The sequence below is a fragment of the Schistocerca serialis genome, unplaced genomic scaffold (genome assembly GCF_023864345.2).
Source record: "Schistocerca serialis cubense isolate TAMUIC-IGC-003099 unplaced genomic scaffold, iqSchSeri2.2 HiC_scaffold_1195, whole genome shotgun sequence".
NCBI classification, from domain to species: domain Eukaryota; kingdom Metazoa; phylum Arthropoda; class Insecta; order Orthoptera; family Acrididae; genus Schistocerca; species Schistocerca serialis.
Genome location: NW_026047398.1, coordinates 682,501 through 687,500, shown reverse-complemented (window position 1 = coordinate 687,500; position 5,000 = coordinate 682,501). Strand labels below are relative to the sequence as shown.

Genomic DNA, 5,000 nt, shown 5'->3' with positions numbered 1-5,000 from the left:
CCCAACTCGCAACTCCAGCGGATGAACGGCGGACTTTTCCCGCAGTCGCAATGTGCAATCCACCCCTATAACATGCGTTTCATGAAGAGGTACGTCCAATATGCGACATTCCCGCTGTCCCTATACATGAGCTGCGAGCTGTACCAGTTACGAGCTAGAGACGCGATCGCGTTGCTCTCTGTACGAATGCCGATGCTGAGCGGTCAGCTAGGAGGCGCTCCATCCATGTCGGTACCGGTGAGCGTTGCACTCGCAGTCGCAAAAACGTACGGCAAGTATATTACTCGGAAGAGTCAATGACAGTCCACGCCCCCCTGCGTGGGAAGAGTCTTTCTAGGCCATGACCCACCGGAAGGGCGCAGCGTCCCCCACCCCAGACATGTGACGTCACACCATCGGTATTGACGACTAGACTGATTCCTTATAATCATTTGCCATACACCGGTGGAAGCTGCCGAGACGAGTAACTACATAGCGGGCTCGCCGTGTCACTAATGTACAGAGATACAACAGTTTCGACTGGAACCGGATTAAACGTATACACGGCGCTGATTAGTAATAGATAGAGCCATCAGAATACAGATAATGTATACAACTGTCCGTATACATGCTGAAAGACTCTGCTCACAATCACAACCACACGTCAGCCACACACCCTTATCACGCACTACTCTCTGCCTGTAACACGCACACAGACAATATGTAAGCACCAGCATGGAACAACACCCAGTGCATCCTCTCCGCCACATTAGACAATCCACACTGTCATAACCAGACTGGGAGGTCCACTCAGAAAACAGAATATCCCACCCACCCGACAACCACCATTGCTCAGCCAAGCCACCAACACCCACACATGTCCTACACAGGGGTGCACCCAACATCACAATACTGCCTCCTCTCACAGCACACAAACAATGGCAGGAATGAAAGACACAGGTCTGCCACAACCATGGAATCAGAGCGCCGCCTGTCATGAGCCAAAGGTGCATCCTGACGTGGCAAATCAGATGATGCCGCAGGCATCCACTTACTATAGTCACAATCAACAAACCGGCCGCCCCGCCCCCCATTAAACCTTTCCTTACAACAATGTGTACCTTAACCTAACCTATATCGTACCGTAACCTAACCTATATCGTACCGTAACCTAACCTATATCGTACCGTAACCTAACCTACGTCGTACCGTAACCTAACCTACGTCGTACCGTAACCTAACCTACGTCGTACCGTAACCTAACCTACGTCGTACCGTAACCTAACCTACGTCGTACCGTAACCTAACCTACGTCGTACCGTAACCTAACCTACGTCGTACCTTAACCTAACCTACGTCGTACCTTAACCTAACCTACGTCGTACCTTAACCTAACCTACGTCGTACCTTAACCTAACCTACGTCGTACCTTAACCTAAACTACGTCGTACCTTAACCTAACCTACGTCGTACCTTAACCTAACCTACGTCGTACCTTAACCTAACCTACGTCGTACCTTAACCTAACCTACGTCGTACCTTAACCTAACCTACGTCGTACCTTAACCTAACCTACGTCGTACCTTAACCTAACCTACGTCGTACCTTAACCTAACCTACGTCGTACCTTAACCTAACCTACGTCGTACCTTAACCTAACCTACGTCGTACCTTAACCTAACCTACGTCGTACCTTAACCTAACCTACGTCGTACCTTAACCTAACCTACGTCGTACCTTAACCTAACCTACGTCGTACCTTAACCTAACCTACGTCGTACCTTAACCTAACCTACGTCGTACCTTAACCTAACCTACGTCGTACCTTAACCTAACCTGTATTGCGCCTTAACCTAACCTGTATTGCGCCTTAACCTAACCTGTATTGCGCCTTAACCTAACCTGTATTGCGCCTTAACCTAACCTGTATTGCGCCTTAACCTAACCTGTATTGCGCCTTAACCTAACCTGTATTGCGCCTTAACCTAACCTGTATTGCGCCTTAACCTAACCTGTATTGCGCCTTAACCTAACCTGTATTGCGCCTTAACCTAACCTGTATTGCGCCTTAACCTAACCTGTATTGCGCCTTAACCTAACCTGTATTGCGCCTTAACGTAACCTGTATTGCGCCTTAACGTAACCTATATTGCGCCTTAACGTAACCTATATTGCGCCTTAACCTAACCTATATTGCGCCTTAACGTAACCTATATTGCGCCTTAACGTAACCTATATTGCGCCTTAACGTAACCTATATTGCGCCTTAACGTAACCTATATTGCGCCTTAACGTAACCTATATTGCGCCTTAACGTAACCTATATTGCGCCTTAACGTAACCTATATTGCGCCTTAACGTAACCTATATTGCGCCTTAACGTAACCTATATTGCGCCTTAACGTAACCTATATTGCGCCTTAACGTAACCTATATTGCGCCTTAACGTAACCTATATTGCGCCTTAACGTAACCTATATTGCGCCTTAACGTAACCTATATTGCGCCTTAACGTAACCTATATTGCGCCTTAACGTAACCTATATTGCGCCTTAACGTAACCTATATTGCGCCTTAACGTAACCTATATTGCGCCTTAACGTAACCTATATTGCGCCTTAACGTAACCCACATTGTGCTGTAACCCAACACACGTTGGGCCTTAACCCAACACACGTTGGGCCTTAACCCAACACACGTTGGGCCTTAACCCAACACACGTTGGGCCTTAACCCAACACACGTTGGGCCTTAACCCAACACACGTTGGGCCTTAACCCAACACACGTTGGGCCTTAACCCAACACACGTTGGGCCTTAACCCAACACACGTTGGGCCTTAACCCAACACACGTTGGGCCTTAACCCAACACACGTTGGGCCTTAACCCAACACACGTTGGGCCTTAACCTGCTCTGTAATTGTCATACGACGCGTTAAATTAGTGTAGTGTTGCCCAACTGCAACCCCCGCAATATAGTTTGCTACTCGCACTGCCCGGTCCCCAGTGTATCGCTTCATGTTAAACACCTTGCAGCTATACACTGTAATGTGGATGGCAGCAGGACGTACATGCTCAATGCCCTTTGCAGTTGTTCATTGGCATTTGCAGTTGTTCATTGGCATTCGCATGGCGAAGCACTTAGCCTACGCTGTGGTACGGCCTGTGTCAACTGTCCGCTGATGTTGTACGTCCAAATCACACACTGTACTGCACATTGGTCCTCATGTACTGAATGATACATCGTGGTACATGTGACCGTACAACGACTGCGCCAACAACGGCGAACCATGCGGTCCAAATGTTGTGCACTCAGCTACGTGTCGTCTCCCTATAAGAGCTGGATTGCAGTGTGGTATGCCCTGGATGGCGATCAGCATGAGCCGTCTGTTGATGTAGTGGCGCGTGTTGTCAGACGTAGTCGTCTCTTCTCACACACCGTGATAGCATGGTGCACTGCGTTCCACATCTGCGACATGCGACAGAGGCCGGTTGACAGTCGTTCGCGCAATGGACATCGCATACGTACGGGGGCCACCTTCCACGTGTTCGCGAAGCGTGCACATGTTGTTGCGTGTATGTGGGCAGACAGTGTGTCGTGACACCTGACACAGGCATGCAACAATCGTTGAATTTGCAAATGGCGATGGACGCCTACGTTTGCTGGTGACGTTACGCAAATGAACAACTGGTAAACCGTTGTGGTGCGGTTGTTCTCGCTAGAGGTGAATCAGTGATGGCGACGATCGGTTGAGCTACCAACCGGTTGTTCCAGCGATACCCACCATGCCCACGAACGTGAATGGCATCTGGGTGTGAAGCGATACGCGGCGGTGGCTGGGTGGGACCGTCCCCGGCCGGTGAGGGGGGGCCTCCCGGCGTGCTGGCCGCGCGGTGCGTGGGCGCACGCGCTACAGCCGGCTGGTGGGGGCGGCCAGTGGCAGGCGCGCCGGCCGACGGAGGCGGCAGGCGGCGCAGCTGCGCGCCGGCGCACCCTGCACGCGGCGCCGTGCGGCCAAAGTAGGTCCTCGCGGGCCCGGTGCGAAGCGCGGTGGACATCTGCAGTGTGCTGGTCCGATTGAGGACTGTGTGCGCTGAGGATGCGCCGCCGCCCGGCGCTCGGCGCCGCGACGCCGTCTGCTGCTCGGTCGCCTCTGCGGTTCTCGCAGGTGGTTTGTATCGCAGCTGTGCGGACGTGTTGGCGCGTGCGCTGTGCTGGGAGAGTTCGCTTCGGCACCCAAGTGGGGCTTTTGTCCTTCTGTGGCGCTGGCGTTGGAGCTGCCGGTCACCGTAGGTGGCGCGTGTTGTCTCCCGCCGGCAATGCCACGACAGCACGCTCCCGGGCCTCTGTCGGCAGCGGCAAGCTCAGTTGGGAGCACGGGTGGTCGCACCTAAAGCGTCTACTCGCCAAACTCCGGGCGATTGCGCCTCTCTCGAACCCGACCAAGTACTTAGGACGGCGCTGCGCGCCGCCGGGACCTGAGAGGGTTTCGAGGTGTATGGTGCAGGGGAGCTCAGCCTCCTCCTGTTTGCAGAATAATTGAGCGGACGCTTGCGTGTTCGCGCGGGCCCCCGGGACACACTCCCGGGCGGCCGGCTGCTCAGCTCTAGTTGACGCAGCTCCCTGGTTGATCCTGCCAGTAGTCATATGCTTGTCTCAAAGATTAAGCCATGCATGTCTCAGTACAAGCCGCATTAAGGTGAAACCGCGAATGGCTCATTAAATCAGTTGTGGTTCCTTAGATCGTACCCACGTTACTTGGATAACTGTGGTAATTCTAGAGCTAATACATGCAAACAGAGTCCCGACCAGAGATGGAAGGGACGCTTTTATTAGATCAAAACCAATCGGTCGGCTCGTCCGGTCCGTTTGCCTTGGTGACTCTGAATAACTTTGGGCTGATCGCACGGTCCTCGTACCGGCGACGCATCTTTCAAATGTCTGCCTTATCAACTGTCGATGGTAGGTTCTGCGCCTACCATGGTTGTAACGGGTAACGGGGAATCAGGGTTCGATTCCG

General features: G+C 52.4%; 1 non-coding gene across 1 annotated transcript in view; it reads left to right on the top strand.

Moving 5' to 3' along the window:
* Window positions 1-4,600: 4,600 nt before the first annotated feature.
* LOC126434792 (small subunit ribosomal RNA) overlaps window positions 4,601-5,000 on the top strand; it is a 1,910-nt gene continuing 1,510 nt past the window's right edge. The window contains exon 1 of the ribosomal RNA XR_007579496.1: window positions 4,601-5,000. This exon is cut by the window's right edge and continues 1,510 nt beyond it. This is a non-coding gene — a ribosomal RNA (small subunit ribosomal RNA).